Below are 19746 nucleotides of genomic sequence, written 5' to 3' on the forward strand. Positions count from 1 at the left end.
TGGAAGATCACGAACTGCGTCAAAGTAGCTCTATGGTCGGCCCAGAATATTTTAGTTTTTAAAAATGATGTTATTTCCGAGGAAAATGTTTTAAAGATGGTTTTAGACTAAATGTATAATTATTATTTATTTGATATAAATATGTGCCACAAGTGGTTTTAAAGGGAATGGGGCTCAGTTATATGATTTTATAAAACCTGTAAAAACGGTTTTATAATTTCTTATGTAATGTAATATTGTTATGATTTTAATAAACTATTTTTACCCCTCGATGGGTAAATATCAACTTAAAAAAAAAATATCTGTTCTTATCAGTTTAATATCTGATACGTCCCCTATCTGGGGACCATATATTAAATGGATTTTTCGAACAGGGAGATGGAAAAAGAGCTTGCTCTGTCCACTCCACGCATTGACCTGGTATTGCAGTACCTCCAGGACCGGTGCACCCTTTCTATTCCAGTATGAAAAAACAGAATGAAATTGAGTGATGGATGTCAAGGATCCTTCCAGCAAGCAAGTGGAATGTTGCTGTGCCCTGCACCAGGAGTCCTGCACTCCAGCTTCTCCTTCCTCTGTGAGGGTTTTGCTGTTCTGCTTTTTGCATCCCTGCTGCAGCATCTAGCCTGTCAATCTGTTAATTGCATCACCTGTGTGTGGGTTTATTCCAGCACCAAGCAACCCAGCCAGCCAGTCACCTCTCCTCACAGTCCAAATCCAATTAAGATTGATGGCTTAATTGTTGTGTTAATTGGCTTATCACCTGAATGAAGTGTTTGGATATCACCTGAATGCAGTTTTTGGACCTCTACTCCGTGCACCTCTGTTGTGCACACCTGGCAGTCTGCTGAGTTGTTCCTTAGAATTTACCCTTTTGTAGCAAGTTGGCTTGATGTAACCAATTTTGTTTTCCTAGTGCTTTATTAAACAAGTAAAGTTTGTTTTGCCTGTGTCTCCCTCTTGTGGATCTTTTAAACTGGATGACTTGGTAGGTTAAAAAGTAGTCCAGCACTTCCTATGTATCAGCAATAGCTGGACCTTCCTTGTCTGGCCAATGGATGGAACACTGCACGTGTCACAAGAGGCCTGTCAGGTCAGAGGTCAAGTAAGGTCAGGTCAGTGGATGACATCACAAGGGCCCTGACGGAACACTCAAATATGGGGCCGTGACATCACAATTAACAATGCATAGATACTTTTTTTCTCTCCTCTCTCACTACTCTCTATTGACTTCTTATCGGTCATTCTGCTTGGCGCGCTTTGGCACCAGGAATTTCGTGCGAAGAAAAGGCGTGACCAAAAGTGGTGGGTGGAGCTATGCAGATACGAAAAACACGAACTGGAGCATGCTGTTGATTTCAGAGCGTAGGACGCACGTTTTTCCTGGTTTGTGAGAGAAAGAAGCCTCCCGGACTGTCTCAGCAGCTGGGGCCTGTAGCCTATCGCCTTCACAAGTGTTCTGCATTGAGGACCATCGGCCTGTAGGGCGAACCCTTTTCTGGTTATCGCTTCTCGGCCTTTTGGCTAAGATCAAGTGTAGGGATACACGGGATCTTGGCTGGAAGGTGCCTGGGGTACCCGACTGCTCGGCCTTAAGAGCGGGCCCTGGTTGATAGCCAGGGTCTCAACTTTTGCTGCTATAGGGCAGGAGGCTTAGTCCCCAGGCAACGGGAAGCGATCACCTTTTCCTGCCCACTGTGTGAGTAGTGGGTGAAGGCTTTTGTGTGACTGTGAGCGTGGTGATCTGCCCTTGGTTTGACCATGGAACAAGAAGCCAGCAAGGATCAAGTACCAGCCTATGCAAAGGTCAAGAATGGCGTCAACTTCGTTCTTGAAGACCTGCAAAAGAAGGAACGAGGTCTGGAATTTCTGGTGGAGGATATTTTGTTCAAGCTGATTGGCGTGCAGAAAAGCCAGGTACTTTCTATGCTTGAATTCCCTAGAAGAGGCATTTATGATGTTATCTTTGTTTCGGATGAAAATTTCTCCCTGTTTTGGGATAAGATGGTTGCTCTTAAAAATGATCCAATCTTGGGAGGGGTGGTTGTTGTGCCGCACCACCCAAGAAGAGATAAAATGCTTATTATACAGATGTATAGTCCTTTTGTCCCAGAAGAAGAGATCAAGTTCTTTTTGTCTCGTTACTGTGAAGAAGTAGCTTGTGCTGGGAAAATTTTTAACCAGTATGGGCTATGGACCACAAAGTGGCGTTTCTTAGTAAAATTAAAAAATGATGGTAAAGGTGGAGTCTTGATACCCCCCAGTAAATTTTAAATTGGTGCAGTGAATGGTAACATTTTTTTTTTCCGGTATGCCAGTTTTTTGTAACAAATGCAAGCAATATGGAAATTTGCAAGATGAGTGTACTTCTGTGTGGTGTCACCTCTGTGGGTCAAATGCTCACGAGGCTAAAGATTGTACCAAAGGAAAATGTTGTAATTTATGCGGAAGTGAGGAACATATTTATAGTGGCTTCCCTAAAAAGAAAGAAAAGAAAGCTAAGGAAAAGAAAGCTAAAGATAAACAAAATGGAAATGTTAAAGAGAGTACGGATGGAAAAGAATTTCATAAACAGTTATTAGTAAAAGAAATAGGTTTGGAAGTGTCTTCAGAAGAAGAAATGGTGGTTACAGGTAAAAAGAAAGAGACTGTGAAAATTCAGCTCCCTGAAGATTATGTGACAGATAGGTTAGAGTTGCCTGAATTATACCCTGGTAGTAAATTGCAAAAAGCGCGGAATATAGTGATTAAAATGTATGAAAAAGACCCGTCAAGCTTCATAAAAAAGCATGAGGTGTCTGATTGGACGGTAAAGGCGTTGGAAAATATTATTGATGTGACAATGGAGGATTATGAAACGTTGCAAGATGCCTTGTTAATTGATGTGTGGAACAATGGTCGACTGGTGCAAGTTAAAGATTGACTTTTCTATGTTGTGTTTGTCTTTTGCTTTGTTTGTCTGAGTTTTTAAAGGGAAAATATAAGAAAAATTAAAATAAAAACAGTTGAAACGGATGATGAAGCGCAAAATATAATTTGATATGAATTCAAATATACTGCGTCTTCTGACGCTATCAACTAAAAAAAAAAAGTTGTTCTTATCAGTTTAATATCTGATACGTCCCCTATCTGGGGACCATATATTAAATGGATTTTTCGAATAGGGAGATGGAAAAAGAGCTTGCTCTGTCCATTCCACGCATTGACCTGGTATTGCAGTACCTCCAGGACCGGTGCACCCTTTCTATTCCAGTATAAAAAAAACTGACTGAAATTGAGTGATGGATTTCAAGGATCCTTCCAGCAAGCAAGTGGAAAGTTGCTGTGCCCTGCCTCAGCAGTCCTGCACTTCAGCTTCTCCTTCCTCTGTGAGGGTTTTGCTGTGCTGCTTTCTGCATCCCTGGTGCTGCTGCATCTAGCCTGTCAATCTCTTAATTGCATCACCTGTGTGTGGGTTTGTTCCAGCACCAAGCAACCCAGCCAGTCACCTCTCCTCACACAGTCCAAATCCAATTAAGATTGATGGCTTAATTGTTGTGTTAATTGGCTTTTCACCTGAATGCAGTTTTTGGACCTCCCTCCACTCTGTGCACCTCTGTTTTGATTTGGGCCTGTTGTGCACACCTGGGCAGTCTGCTGAGTTGTTCCTTTGAATTGACCCTTTTGTAGCAAGTTTGCTTGATGTAACCAATTTTGTTTTCCTAGTTCTTTATTAAATAAGTAAAAGTTTGTTTGCCTGTGTCTCCCTCTTGTGGATCTATTAAACTGGATGACTTGTAGGCTAAAATCTAGTCCAGCACTTCCTATGTATCAGCAACAACTGGACCTACCTTGTCTGGCCAATGGACGGAACACTGCACGTGTCACAAGAGGCCTGTCAGGTCAGAGGTCAAGTAACGTCAGGTCACTGGATGACATCACAAGGGCTCTGACGGAACACTCAACAATGGGGCCGTGACATCACAATCAACAATGCCTAGATACTTAATTGTATTTTTTTTTCACCTCTCTCACTACTCTCCATTGACTTCTTATCGGTCATTCTGCTTGGCGCGCTTTGGCACCAGGAATTTCGTGCGTGCGAAGAAAAGGCGTGACCAAAAGTGGTGGGTGGAGCTATGCAGATACGAAAAACACGAAGTGGAGCATGCTGTTGATTTCAGAGCGTAGGACGCACGTTTTCCCTGGTTTGTGAGAGAAAGAAGCCTCCCGGACTGTCTCTCTCTCTGCAGCTGGGGCCTGTAGCCTATCGCCTTCACAAATGTTCTGCATTGAGGACCATCGGCCTGTAGGGCGAACCCTTTTCTGGTTATCGCTTCTCGGCCTTTTGGCTGCGATCATGGCTTGTCCGGACGCAGCCAGGGCTGAAGTTTGAGAAGACGGAGGACGGTGGATGGAGGACAGAGGTCGGAGGTCGGCACAAGGCGCTAAGATGGGTGTGATTATACGCCCTGCTGGGAACGGAGAATTCCGGGTCCGTAACGCTTTTGGGATGGACATTGAGGAGGAAAAGAAGGAGAAATTTACCCTAAAGCATCTTGTTCAGGAGGTACTGTTCAATATTTTGCATGTGAGGAAGGAGGATATCCTTTGTTTACAGGATCCTAGGAGAGGGCGCTATACTTTGGTCTTGTCATGTGTTCAGGCTTGCCAAAATCTACATATGTTCCTTAAAGACCAGGAGTATAATCCAGAATTGGATGGGTTAACATTTACATTGTTGTATAATAATGATGTGCCGTTGGTGGTGTATATGTATAACCCCTATGTGTCTGTCGAATGCATTACTGCTTTCCTACAGAGATTCTGTGTGGATATCAAGTATATCCACAAGGTTTTAAACTCTGAGCTCTTATGGACAGGAAAGCATAAATTCTTCGTCAGATTTAAAGTCGATCCGACCTGTGCTGGGGGTATGACATTCCCGCCGGAGTCCTTCGCTATTGGGAGAGATAGAGGCTTGTTATTTTTTGAAGGTGGTCCAAGTTTCTGCCGAAAATGCAAAATTTATGGCCATACTGCGGACAATTGCAGAGAGACAAAACTTATATGCTCCCGTTTCAATCAAGAGGGTCATTTGGCTGGGTCCTGTCATAAACCCCAAAACATGTAATGTGTGTGGGAATGCAGGGCATATTTTCAAAGAATGCCCTATGAACCCTATGGCAAAAAAAATCCTATTCGGATGCTCTGAGGAGGGACCCTGGAAGTACCTCCAGGACTCCCGTTGTGGAGAGACCTCAGCCTTCTGTTGCCCCGACTGTTCCACAGCAGATTTCTGCGGTATCAGAGACGGAGGTGCAGGAGGGGATGGATCTTACTTTTGACATGCTATTGATCGCTCCTTCTGATGAGGTGACGGGCTTACAGGGTGAAGGAGAATCAGACATGGCGGTGACCGAAATCTCGGCCACGGCAGACAGTGAGGACAGTGAAATTCCCTGTGGCCAAGCAGGTGTTCAGGGGGATCTCGCTAAAAGATCCCTCGCTTCTGAAGTGGAATGTGAGGAGATGGCCTTGAAGAGACCCAGGAGTATGGTTTCACAACTTAGTGATGATGGTAGTTTGGGGAGGAGAGAGCCTTCCCTTCGAATTCCCCTAACACTCACCATTTTTTAGACGGAGTAGAGATTGGGGACTGTATGCAAGGATGATAGCAAGATGGAGGGTTGGGAAGTACATAATAAGATGGTGTAAACTATGGAAAGACGACTTGCCTTTCATGTCCTATCCGTAAATGTGAGACTATTGGCGGCAAGGGCAAGGAGGGTTGTGATTTTTGATTTCTTAAAGAATCAAGGGGCGGACATTATCTGTCTCCAAGCATGTGGAATTTCTGAGTCCTTAAAGGCGGAAGAGTGGCCTTATGGGGAATCTGTGTGGTCAGGGACGAATGATAATAGGAATGATGGGGTGGGGATTTTGGTTGATGAATAGAGAAATGAGTGTAGTGTCCTATACAGTGGTGGAGGCAGGAAGATGTTTAGTGGCTGAAGTAAAATATAAAAATTGGAGGTTGAAATTTGTGAATGTGTATGGATCAACAAAAAAAGAGGAGAGAGTGAACTTGCTGGAAAAGTTGAACGTGTTTTTGCTAGGGAGAATGCCGATTGTGTTTGTGGGAGACTTTTATTGTACGACTGAAGGGGAAAAGTGTGATATATCTGGTAAAAAATTAAATCAACTAATCAAAGATTTCTCCCTTCTAGATACGGCAGAGGCAAGTTTGGGGAAACCACCACCGCATACATATAAAGCCGATAGAGGGGGTATAGTCTCAAGGATCGATTATGTTTGTATTTCTAAATGTCTTAAGTGTATAAGTTATGCTCAGAATGAAGTGCTTTTTTCAGATCATGTTTATTTGAAAGTCGGTGTGGAAGGTGAGTTGAAAAACATACATGGGAGTGGGGTGTGGAAATTGAATACGAGTTTATTGGATGATGAAAGAGTAATGTATGCTTTTAAGAAAAATTATATGTTTTGGAGGGAAAGAATGAATGATTTTGAGGATATTTTGAAGTGGTGGGAGTGGACTAAAGGGAGAATGAAAATTTTCTTTAGAAAATGGAGCTATAAGAAGGCTAGAATGTCAAGAAATATGTATAATGAGTTGAATTTAAGATTGGATTGGTTGAGAAAATTAGGTGGGTTGGGTGTGAATGTAGATGATTTAATTAAAAAGGTTAAAGAAGAGCAAAAACAGTGGATGAGGAAGAAAAGTGTACAAGATTTTTCTTTAAAAAAGTGTGTGGGAAGAAAGAAGAAATGAGTGGAATTTTTAATAATTTAGGGATAAGTGTGGATGGGGGGGAGATGATGGAGGTGATAGAGGACTTTTATTCAACTTTGTATGGAAGAAAGCGTATAGATGTTGGTCTGATGAATGAAATGTTGAAGAATGTAGAAAATAAACTAATTAGTGAAGATGGAGAGCTTTTGAGTGATGAGATTACTTTGGATGAGATAAAGAAGATTGTATTTGGAGCAAAAAGAAATAAAACACCAGGAAAGGATGGGTTACCTGTAGAATTGTATGTTAAAGCATGGGAATGGATGGGTGAAGATTTTTGTAAAATATGCAAATTTATGTGGGAGAATGGCATTCTGGGAGAATCAATGAAAGACGGTGTGGTTGTGCTGATTTTTAAAAAAGGTGAGAAAAAGTCTTTGAATAATTGGAGACCAATTACCGTATTTATCGGCGTATAACACGCACGGGCGTATAACACGCACCTTCATTTTAGAGGGAAATTTCAGGAAAAAAAATTAAATTTCAAATAAAGCCTCTGATCTGCCCCCTCTGGTAACGCAAACCCCCCCCCTCCCTCCCCAGTATTAATCATTGGTGGCAGTGGCCACAGGGTCCCCCTCCTCCCCCCCATCATTGGTGGCAGTGTCAGTTCCTATCGGAGCCCCAGCAGTGTAATGCTGGGGCTCCGATCGCTTACCATGGCAGCCAGGAGTCACGCTACTCAAGCCCTGGCTGCCATGGTATGTTAGTGAGCAGAGAGCAGCGCATTATACTCACGTGCGCTGTGGCCGGCGGTCGCTCCTTCTCATAGGTCTGTGCGGCGCATTGCTAATGCTGTAAGCATTAGCAATCCGCCGCACAGACAGAAGAAGGAGCGACCGGCGGCCACAGCGCACGTGAGTATAATGCGCTGCTCTCTGCTCACTAACATACCATGGCAGCCAGGACTTCAGTAGCGTGACTCCTGGCTGCCATGGTAAGCGATCGGAGCCCCAGCATTACACTGCTGGGACTCCGATCGGAACTGTGGGATATGGCCGGCACATTCATTGGTGGCGCAGTGGCCACAGTCCCTCCCCTCCTCCTCCTACTCTGTCCTCGTTGGTCTTCAGCGGCAGCCGCTCACAGTGGGGAGGGAGGGACTCCCTCCTCCCTCCTCCTCCCTCCGCTGTGCCGGCCGGCTCAGTCCTGCCTCTCTGGCCTCCGGAGGACACGTTTCAGCCCTAATCGGCGTATAACACGCATACATCATTTGCCCCCTATTTTCAGGGGGAAAAAGTGCGTGTTATACGCCGATAAATACGGTACTTTATTGAATGCGGATTACAAGGTTTTTAGTAAAATATTAGCAAATCGTATGCGTGAAGTGATTGGTAAGGTGGTGCAAGAAGACCAAGTTTGTGCTGTGCCTGGGAGGAGTATGTCAGAGAACTTGTTTTTGTTAAGAGATCTGATTGGGGATTGTGAAAGTAGAAAACAGAAATGTATGTTGTTGTCAGTGGATTTTGAGAAGGCGTTTGATAGAGTGGCGCATGAGTTTATGTTTGAGGTGTTAAAGAAAATGGGTTATCCTGGGAGTTTTTTGAAGTGTGTGAGGAGTTTATATAATGGAGTGGGAAGTGAGATTTTGGTGAATGGAAATTTGAGCAAAAGAATTAGAGTACAATCGGGAGTTAGACAGGGATGTCCATTGTCTCCAGTCTTATTTATTAGTGTGATTGAGGTCCTGATGTGTATGGTTAGAAAAGATAAAGTAATGAGAGGTTTGTTAATTCCAGGTAGTATGGGAAAGTATGTGAGTGTATTAGGTTATATGGATGATATTGTAATAGTGAATGGAAAAATGGCTGCTATGAGGAGAGGAAGGTTGATTTTGGATTTGTTTTGTGGTGGATCAGGATTTAAGGTGAATTGGGATAAATGTTCTTTTAAATGTTTTCGAGATGCTGAGATTAAAATGGATGATGTGAAATGTGAAGAAGGACCAATTAAAGTGTTGGGAGTTTTATTGAATGATAAATTGAATGGGGATGAAAGCTGGGATGAATGTGGGAAAAGAGTAGAAAGAAAGCAGATTTTTTGGAAGTTGAGAGAGTTGAGTATGACTGGTAAAATTCTGATTGTAAAATCTGTGGTTTTGCTGATTATTTGGTTTGTATCCTCGGAATTTAACGAAGTTTAAAAAAATAGAGAAAATGATTTTTTCCTTTTTTTGGGGGAGTAGAATGGAAAAATTAAAGAGAGTGTTTTTGTATAAACTAAGAGAAAATGGAGGTTTGGAATTTCCGAATTTTGAGATTTTTTTTGGTTTATGTTATATACCTTTGTGGTTCTCGTTGGGAAAGAAAGTAAGTGTGCGTATATGATGAGGTACATGGCAGGATGGATGATGTATGGCTTGAGATGGAAGAAAAGAGATGCGAGAGTGCCGGTGGCTTTTGCGTGTCCAAAATGGTATTCGGTGAATGAGGTGTTCATTAGGAAGCATGATTTGTTAAGTGTTAAGATGTGTGAGTTCAAAAATAAGAATTATGTTTCGAATATTTTGTGGAGGAATGAGGTTGCGTGTGATATTGTAAACTTAAGGTCATGGGAGGCAGAAAATGTATGGAAGAAATTGTCAATTAAAGGCACTACGAATAGACAGAAAGATATTGTGTGGATGGGTTTGCAGAATATATTGCCGGTGAGAGAGGTACAGAAGAAAAGAGACTTGGTAAGATCTGAGGTGTGCCCAAGAGATGGTTGTGGAGACAGTGAAGGTGTGAGTCACTTGTTTTGGGAGTGTAAGTATGCAAAGGAAGTATGGGATTGAATGGGGAGATTGACGAAAGAGTTGACGGGGGTTACACAGTTAAATTGGAAAGTGGCTCTGTTTGGTATGGGTGCAAATGGAAAGCAAAATACTAGGTTGTTATGGTTTATTGTGGTTTGCATGATGGAAAGTCTATGGGATGTGAGGAATTTGTTGGTCTTTAAGAGGGAGTTGTTGTCTGTACAGGAGTGTGTGAATCTTGTGTTATCTAGGTTATTTTTTGTGTATAGATGGGATAGTAAGGGTTTTTGGAAAATAAAAAAATGGAAATTTCTGCTAAATAAATAAAAAAGATAACCATGATGATGTTGTGATAAGAGCTTGTTACAGTTCTGGTGATGTCTTTCAGATATCGAGACTATGTATTTGAGAGCTCGTATTATTTTAAAAAATAAAAATAAAAAATCTGTTCTTATCAGTTTAATATCTGATACGTCCCCTATCTGGGGACCATATATTAAATGGATTTTTCGAACAGGGAGATGGAAAAAGAGCTTGCTCTGTCCACTCCACGCATTGACCTGGTATTGCAGTACCTCCAGGACCGGTGCACCCTTTCTATTCCAGTATAAAAAAACAGACTGAAATTGAGTGATGGATTTCAAGGATCCTTCCAGCAAGCAAGTGGAAAGCTGCTGTGCCCTGCCTCAGCAGTCCTGCACTTCAGCTTCTCCTTCCTCTGTGAGGGTTTTGCTGTGCTGCTTTCTGCATCCCTGGTGCTGCTGCATCTAGCCTGTCAATCTCTTAATTGCATCACCTGTGTGTGGGTTTGTTCCAGCACCAAGCAACCCAGCCAGCCAGCCACCTCTCCTCACACAGTCCAAATCCAATTAAGATTGATGGCTTAATTGTTGTGTTAATTGGCTTATCACCTGAATGAAGTGTTAGGATATCACCTGAATGCAGTTTTTGGACCTCCCTCCACTCTGTGCACCTCTGTTTTGATTTGGGCCTGTTGTGCACACCTGGGCAGTCTGCTGAGTTGTTCCTTTGAATTGACCCTTTTGTAGCAAGTTTGCTTGATGTAACCAATTTTGTTTTCCTAGTTCTTTATTAAATAAGTAAAGTTTGTTTGCCTGTGTCTCCCTCTTGTGGATCTATTAAACTGGATGACTTGTAGGCTAAAATCTAGTCCAGCAGTTCCTATGTATCAGCAACAGCTGGACCTACCTTGTCTGGCCAATGGACGGAACACTGCACGTGTCACAAGAGGCCTGTCAGGTCAGAGGTCAAGTAAGGTCAGGTCACTGGATGACATCACAAGGGCTCTGACGGAACACTCAACAATGGGGCCGTGACATCACAATCAACAATGCCTAGATACTTAATTGTATTTTTTTTCTCCTCTCTCACTACTCTCCATTGACTTCTTATCGGTCATTCTGCTTGGCGCGCTTTGGCACCAGGAATTCCGTGCGTGCGAAGAAAAGGTGTGACCAAAAGTGGTGGGTGGAGCTATGCAGATATACGAAAAACACGAAGTGGAGCATGCTGTTGATTTCAGAGCGTAGGACGCACGTTTTCCCTGGTTCGTGAGAGAAAGAAGCCTCCCGGACTGTCTCTCTCTCTGCAGCTGGGGCCTGTAGCCTATCGCCTCCACAAGTGTTCTGCATTGAGGACCATCGGCCTGTAGGGCGAACCCTTTTCTGGTTATCGCTTCTCTGCCTTTTGGCTACGATAAAGGCATGTCCGGACGTAGCCAAGGCTGAGGTTCGAGGACGGAGTCGATCGGAGGACGAGGAATGGGCGTAAAAGTCGACTACGCTGCGGCCGGAGAGTTCCGGGTCAGAAATGCTTTCGCAATCCATGTGGCTGAGGAAAAGAAAGAAAAGTTTTCCGACTAATATCTCGTCAAAGAGGTACTGCTGAAAACCTTGCATGTGAATGTATCAGATATATTATGTCTGCAAGACAGAATTGGAGGACGGCGTACACTGGTTTTGACTTCAATTGCTGCCTGTCATAATTTATTTTTATTTTTGGAATCCAACAAGAACAATCCAGATCTAGACAGATTAACCTTCACTGTACTTTATAACAGGGACGTACATCTTGTTGTGTTTATGTTTAACCCGTATGTGGACACGGTCGATATTTTTCTGTTTTTGTCAAAATTTTGTGAGAAGGTTGTGTACTCACATAAAGTAATGGGCAGCCACGGTCTATGGACCGGTAAACATAAATATTTTGTTCGTTTTCGCCCTGACCCACGAGGACCGGGAGGAATGAGCCATCCACCCCAAAGCTTCTCCATTGGTAAGGATAGAGGCCTCATCTTTTTTCAAGATGCACCGTCTTATTGTCGGAAATGCAGGATGTATGGTCATGTACAGGAATCCTGTGACCAAACAATGAGAGACTGCCCGAAATGTCATAAAAGTGGGCATATTGCAAAAGACTGCGAAAATACTATTGTCTGTAACCTTTGTGAAAAGGAAGGACATACATTTAGGAATTCCCCAGCTCGTGGGTATAGAGCTGAAAGATCAACCAGATCCTATGCGGATGTGACCAGGGCAAAGGCTGCAGGGCCATTCCAGTCTTCAGCCCAGCCACCGATTCAGACTCCAATCCTCTCGCCTCAAGTTACAACTATGCCACTTCAAACCTCGGTTCAGCCATCTGAAGTTCCAGACCAAGCACCTCAGAGTGCAGTACAGTCACAGACCAGTGTACAAGAAGTTGAAAATGCTCGGCGGTTGACTCCTCTTGTAAGTTGTGAAAGTGAAGGGATGGAAATTTCCCAAGTAGAGGAAGTCTTTCCGCAACTTTTTGGGAATAACCCAGATCTTCGTGGAGAAGGGGAGACAGATCCGTCTCTAGACAGATCCCCAGATTTTAGATTGGATGAGATGGAGGAGGTGCAAGAAGAAGGGAAAGCTGACCAGGGTGATTTCGCATCTACCAGCGACTTTGCATCAGGCCCCACAAGACCGGCGGAGGAAGTCCTGGTTTCAGAAGTCAAGAAACCCCTTTTGTTGCCGCCACAATTCAGTAGGGAGGAACAAAGTCCAATAAGACAGGAGGTGTATCCGGAATCCTGTATCTCGGACAATTCTTCTTTCCTAAATGAGGCAGATTCCAGAAACTTTTGCTTGGGCGGTCAACCTCCCGGCGGGGTTGGCTGAGGAAGTAATGGGGTTTTGGGGATTATGCCCGTGAATTTCTATAATGGGTCGAAAAGTTGAAGTACAGGTCTTATCTTTAAATGTTAGCTTACTTAAGACAAGGACTAGAAGAACTGCAATTTTTGATTAAGTTAAAAAATTGAACCCAGATATTGCATGCCTGCAAGAATGCGGTATTGAGGAATCTGTCTGTGCTGAGGAGTGGCCATACGGCGATTCGGTGTGGTCAGGCTCATGCACAAACAGAAACGATGGTGTCGGAATTTTATTGGGATGTAGGGATTTTTCTTTTGAAAGTGTCACTGTAGTGGAGGTGGGACGGTGTATTATGGCTTTAGTTAACTACAAGGGGTGGCGTTTCAGGGTCATAAATGTGTATTGTCCTACTGGAAAGAAAGACCGTTCAGAGCTACTGGACAAATTGAACCTTTTTTTGGTAGGCAGAATGCCAACTTTTTTTGTTGGGGGACTTTAATTGTTCTATAGAGGGGGATAAAATGGATGTGACTGGGAACAAGTTACATAAGATGATTGTTGATTTTTCATTACATGACTCTGCTTTGATTTTAGGCAAGCCGCCGCCTGCCACCTTCAAAGCAGACAAAGGAGATATTTTTTCCAGAATTGATTTCGTCTTTCTTTCCAAAAATCTAGTTTGTAAGAAAATTTCACAATATGATGTCCTTTATTCTGATCACATGCGTTTGTTCGTTTGTGTGGAAGGGGATGAAGAAATTACGTATATTAAGGGTGTATGGAAGCTAAATACAGTTTTGTTGGAGGATGAAAGAATAATGAGAGTTTTCAAGTGTCAGTATGAAAGGTGGAGATTGAGAAAGGATGAATTTGAGAGTGTTACTTTGGTGGGAGTGGGTTAAATCCAGGATTAAGCTTTTTTTCAAGAAATGGGGACGTAAGAGAGCAAGAAGATTGAGGAGTGAATATAGCGAGCTAAATAAGAGGTTGGAGTGGTTATGGAAGTTGAACGCTATGGGGGTGGATGTGAAGTGTCTGTTGGATGAAGTAGGAAAGGAGAGAAGGTTGTTCATGGAGAGAAAAGGTAAAGAGATAATTTTTAGATCAAAAGTGGAGATGATTGAGAAGAATGAAAGATGTTCTAGGTTCTTTTTCAAAAAAGTATGTGGCAAAAGAGAAGAGATGCTTGAAGTAGTCAATAGTTTGGGTGAGTGTGTCAGTGGTAAGAATGTGATTAGGGTAGTTGAAGATTTTTATGAGAACCTGTTTGCGGAAAAGTGGATTGATAAAGGATTAATGAGAGAAGTGTTGAGTGTGTTGGAGGGGAGATTGAATGTGGAAAGTCAAAAGTTTCTGTGTGAGGATATTTCTGTAGAGGAAGTCAAAAAGATTGTTTGGAGTTGCAAGAGGAATAAAACACCTGGTAAGGATGGGATCCCGATTGAGTTGTATGTGAGAGTGTGGGATTGGATAGCGTGTGACTTTGTGGAAGTATGTAGGTATATGTGGGCGAATGGAGTGATATGTGACTCGATGAAAGAAGGTGTAGTGGTTCTGATTTTTAAAAAGGGGGACAAGAACAGATTAGAGAATTGGAGACCGATTAGTCTTTTGAATGTAGATTACAAGATTTTTAGTAAATTGTTGGCTACTAGGATGAGTGATGTGATTGATGAGGACCAGGTGTGTGCTGTGCCAGGGAGGTGTATGCTTGAGAATTTCATTTTGTTGCGTGATCTGATTGGGGATTGTATGAGTAGAAGACAGAGATGTATGTTATTAGCTATTGATTTCGAAAAAGCTTTTGACAGAGTGGCACATCTTTTTATGTTTGCTGTGTTAGAGAGGATGGGTTTTCCAAGTAAGTTTGTGGATGGTGTGAGGAGCCTTTATAGGAATGTATCGAGTGAATTTATGGTGAATGGTTGGCTAAGTAGAAAGGTGAACGTTAAGAGAGGTGTGAGACAGGGGTGCCCGATGTCACCAGTGCTTTTTATTAGTGTGGTTGAAGTGTTAATGTGTTTGGTGAGAAAGGATAAAGTGATGAGAGGTGTATTGATCCCAGGTAGTACAGGTAGATGTGTTAGTGTGTTAGGATATATGGATGATGTGGTGATTGTGAGTGACAATTTGGCTGCGATAAGGAGAGGAAGACTGTGGTTAGATATGTTTTGAGGAGCGTCTGCGTTTAAAGTGAATTGGAGTAAATGTGTATTTAAGTGTTTTGGGGATAAAAGTATTTGTCTTGAGGATGTGAGGAATGAAACTGGTGGAGTGAAAGTGTTAGGTATTTTTTTCAATGATGATTTAAAAGGGAGCGAGAGTTGGAATGAATGCAGGAGAAAGTTGGAACGTAAATTTAATTTTTGGAGGTTGAGAGACCTTTCACTTGTGGGGAAAATACTTATTATAAAAACTGTGATTTTGCCTGTTATTCTTTTTGTTGCCGGGGTGTATCCGGCATCCTCAAGGAATGTTAGGAGAGCCGAAAAATTGGTGTTCACTTTCCTTTGGGGGAGCCGCATGGAGAGGCTAAAGAGAGAACATGTGTACAAAAGGTGTGCGAATGGTGGTTTGGATATGCCTTGTCTGGAAGTTTTTCTTGTTTTGAATTATATTAAGTTTTTTGTGTGCTTGGTGGGGAAGAGTAATAAGAGTGCTTGTATGGTGAGATACATGTCTGGATGGATGATGTATGGCTTGAAGTGGCGTGAAAGGGATGCAAGAGTGCCTGTGTCTTTTAAGTGTCCTGTGTGGTATGAGGTAATTGAAAGTTTTATCAGGAAGTATGATCTATTGTCAATAGGAATGGAAGAGTTCAAGGATAAGAGAAAGGTGCTAGCTAAGTTGAGAGAGAGAGAGAGAATGTATGTGATATAGTGGGTTTAAGACTGGATGTGGCCTCAACTGTGTGGAAGAAACTAGCGATACAGGGAGTGTCCAATAGGCAACAGGACATAGTATGGATGTCTTTACAAAATATTCTGCCAGTGCGGGAGGTACAGAACAGAAGGGGCTTAGTAAGGACAGAAATGTGTCCAAGGAAAGACTGTGGAAGGTGTGAATCAGTGAGACATTTGTTGTGGGATTGTAGGTATGCGAATGAAGTATGGAGAAAGGTGGGTGTTTTAGTTAAAGAGCTGACAGGAGTTAGGTATATGGACTGGAAGGTGGCTTTGTTTGGATTGGGTGCGTGTGGTAGGAAAAATACAAGAATTTTGTGGTTCGTAATAGTATGTGTGATAGCATGCCTGTGGGACACTAGGAATATATTAGTGTTTAAGAGGGAAGAGATATCGGTGAATGAGTGTGTCAAAATATTTTTGTCGAGACTTTATGTGATTTATCTCTGGGACAGGAAACGGGATGGTGGTCTGGACTCGGAGGGAGTTTGGAAATTAAAAAAATGGAGAGCACTGATTAAGTAAATATGTGGTTGCTTCTTCTAATATTTGCTTTCTCGTATGTTTGCTTTTGTCTTAATAATAAATAAATATTAATTAAAAAAAAAATCTGTTCTTGTCAGTTTAATATCTGATACGTCCCCTATCTGGGGACCATATATTAAATGGATTTTTTGAACAGGGAGATGGAAAAAGAGCTTGCTCTGTCCACTCCACGCATTGACCTGGTATTGCAGTACCTCCAGGACCGGTGCACCCTTTCTATTCCAGTATGAAAAAACAGAATGAAATTGAGTGATGGATTTCAAGGATCCTTCCAGCAAGCAAGTGGAAAGTTGCTGTGCCCTGCCTCAGCAGTCCTGCACTTCAGCTTCTCTGTGAGGGTTTTGCTGTGCTGCTTTCTGCATCCCTGGTGCTGCTGCATCTAGCCTGTCAATCTCTTAATTGCATCACCTGTGTGTGGGTTTGTTCCAGCACCAAGCAACTCAGCCAGTCACCTCTCCTCACACAGTCCAAATCCAATTAAGACTGATGGCTTAATTGTTGTGTTATTTGGCTTATCACCTGAATGAAGTGTTAGGATATCACCTGAATGCAGTTTTTGGACCTCCCTCCACTCTGTGCACCTCTGTTTTGATTTGGGCCTGTTGTGCACACCTGGGCAGTCTGCTGAGTTGTTCCTTTGAATTGACCCTTTTGTAGCAAGTTTGCTTGATGTAACCAATTTTGTTTTCCTAGTTCTTTATTAAATAAGTAAAGTTTGTTTGCCTGTGTCTCCCTCTTGTGGATCTATTAAACTGGATGACTTGTAGGCTAAAATCTAGTCCAGCACTTCCTATGTATCAGCAACAGCTGGACGAAACACTGCATGTGTCACAAGAGGCCTGTCAGGTCAGAGGTCAAGTAAGGTCAGGTCACTGGATGACATCACAAGTAGGGATGAGCGAACTCGAACTGTATAGTTCGGGTTCGTACCGAATTTTGGGGTGTCCGTGACACGGACCCGAACCCGGACATTTTCGTAAAAGTCCGGGTTCGGGTTCGGTGTTCGTCGCTTTCTTCGCGCTTTTGTGACGCTTTCTTGGCGCTTTTTGAAAGGCTGCAAAGCAGCCAATCAACAAGCGTCATACTACTTGCCCCAAGAGGCCATCACAGCCATGCCTACTATTGGCATGGCTGTGATTGGCCAGAGCACCATGTGACCCAGCCTCTATTTAAGCTGGAGTCACATAGCGCCGCCCGTCACTCTGCTCTGATTAGCGTAGGGAGAGGTTGCGGCTGCGACAGTAGGGCGAGATTAGGCAGATTAACTCCTCCAAAGGACTTGATTAACTGATCGATCTGCAGCTGTGGATCATTGAGCTGCTGATCCTCAATTGCTCACTGTTTTTAGGCTGCACAGACCGTTTGTCAGTCTCATTTTTCTGGGGTGATCGGCGGCCATTTTGTGTCTTGTGGTGCGCCAGCACAAGCTGCGACCAAGTGCATTTAACCCTCAATGGTGTGGTTGTTTTTTGGCTAAAGCCTACATCAGGGTGAAGCTGTCACACCAAGTGCATTTAACCAGCAATAGTCTGTTCATTTTTTGGCCATATACAAAATCAGGGGCAAGCTGCGCCTGTCACCAAGTGCATTTAACCCTCAATGGTGTGGTTGTTTTTTGGCTAAAGCCTACATCAGGGTGAAGCTGTCACACCAAGTGCATTTAACCAGCAATAGTCTGTTCATTTTTTGGCCATATACAAAATCAGGGGCAAGCTGCGCCTGTCACCAAGTGCATTTAACCCTCAATGGTGTGGTTGTTTTTTGGCTAAAGCCTACATCAGGGTGAAGCTGTCACACCAAGTGCATTTAACCAGCAATAGTCTGTTCATTTTTTGGCCATATACAAAATCAGGGGCAAGCTGCGCCTGTCACCAAGTGCATTTAACCCTCAATGGTGTGGTTGTTTTTTGGCTAAAGCCTACATCAGGGTGAAGCTGTCACACCAAGTGCATTTAACCAGCAATAGTCTGTTCATTTTTTGGCCATATACAAAATCAGGGGCAAGCTGCGCCTGTCACCAAGTGCATTTAACCCTCAATGGTGTGGTTGTTTTTTGGCTAAAGCCTACATCAGGGTGAAGCTGTCACACCAAGTGCATTTAACCAGCAATAGTCTGTTCATTTTTTGGCCATATACAAAATCAGGGGCAAGCTGCGCCTGTCACCAAGTGCATTTAACCCTCAATGGTGTGGTTGTTTTTTGGCTAAAGCCTACATCAGGGTGAAGCTGTCACACCAAGTGCATTTAACCAGCAATAGTCTGTTTATTTTTTGGCCATATCCCAGTCTAATTCTGTCACTAAATCCATACCGGTCACCCAGCGCCTAAATACTAGGCCTCAAATTTATATCCAGCTAAATCTGTCCCTAGTGCTGTAGCTGGGCGAGTTATTTAGTGTCCGTTCAAGCACATTTCTTGTTCTGGGTTGAAATACAATTCCCAATTTAGCAATTTCATAATTTAGTGGTTCCTGCTATATCAGAGCTATTTGAAATCTATCCCAAAAAGGGTATATAATATTGAAGGTGCACATTGGGTCATTCAGAATAACTTCACACACACCCGCTACTGTGTATTTCCAAGTCTAATTCTGTCACTAAACCCATACCTGTCACCCAGCGCCTAAATACTAGGCCTCAAATTTATATCCAGCTAAATCTGTCCCTAGTGCTGTAGCTGGGCGAGTTATTTAGTGTCCGTTCAAGCACATTTCTTGTTCTGGGTTGAAATACAATTCCCAATTTAGCAATTTCATAATTTAGTGGTTCCTGCTATATCAGAGCTATTTGAAATCTATCCCAAAAAGGGTATATAATATTGAAGGTGCACATTGGGTCATTCAGAATAACTTCACACACACGCTTCTGTGCATTTCCAAGTCTAATTCTGTCACTAAACCCATACCTGTCACCCAGCGCCTAAATACTAGGCCTCAAATTTAAATCCCTCTAAATCTCTCGTTACCCACCGCTGTACTGTTGTTGCTGGGCAAGATATTTAGTGTCCGTCAAAGCACATTTTTTGTTCTGGGTTGAAGTACAATTCCCAATTTAGCAATTTCATAATTTAGTGGTTTCTGCTATATCAGAGCTATTTGAAATCTATCCCTAAAAGGGTATATAATATTGAAGGTGCACATAGGGTCATTCAGAATAACTTCACACACACGCTTCTGTGCATTTCCAAGTCTAATTCTGTCACTAAATCCATACCGGTGACCCAGCGCCTAAATACTAGGCCTCAAATTTAAATCCCTCTAAATCTCTCGTTACCCACCGCTGTACTGTTGTTGCTGGGCAAGATATTTAGTGTCTGTCAAAGCACATTTTTTGTTCTGGGTTGAAGTACAATTCCCAATTTAGCAATTTCATAATTTAGTGGTTTCTGCTATATCAGAGCTATTTGAAATCTATCCCTAAAAGGGTATATAATATTCAAGGTGCACATAGGGTCATTCAGAATAACTTCACACACACGCTTCTGTGCATTTCCAAGTCTAATTCTGTCACTAAATCCATACCGGTGACCCAGCGCCTAAATACTAGGCCTCAAATTTAAATCCCTCTAAATCTCTCGTTACCCACCGCTGTACTGTTGTTGCTGGGCAAGATATTTAGTGTCCGT

General features: G+C 42.7%; 2 non-coding genes and 2 pseudogenes across 2 annotated transcripts; all 4 read left to right on the plus strand.

Annotated features, from left to right (window-relative positions):
• Positions 1–253: 253 nt before the first annotated feature.
• On the plus strand, positions 254–454 carry LOC122942646 (annotated as a pseudogene).
• Positions 455–3051: 2597 nt separating this feature from the next.
• Positions 3052–3244, plus strand: LOC122942750. The gene has a single exon (XR_006390688.1). It is a non-coding gene; the product is annotated as a U2 spliceosomal RNA (small nuclear RNA).
• A 6703-nt stretch (positions 3245–9947) lies between these two features.
• On the plus strand, positions 9948–10127 carry LOC122942975 (annotated as a pseudogene).
• A 6013-nt stretch (positions 10128–16140) lies between these two features.
• On the plus strand, positions 16141–16338 carry LOC122942658. Its single transcript, XR_006390621.1, has one exon. It is a non-coding gene; the product is annotated as a U2 spliceosomal RNA (small nuclear RNA).
• Positions 16339–19746: the final 3408 nt, after the last annotated feature.

This window comes from Bufo gargarizans, chromosome 6 (genome assembly GCF_014858855.1).
Source record: "Bufo gargarizans isolate SCDJY-AF-19 chromosome 6, ASM1485885v1, whole genome shotgun sequence".
NCBI lineage: Eukaryota > Metazoa > Chordata > Amphibia > Anura > Bufonidae > Bufo > Bufo gargarizans.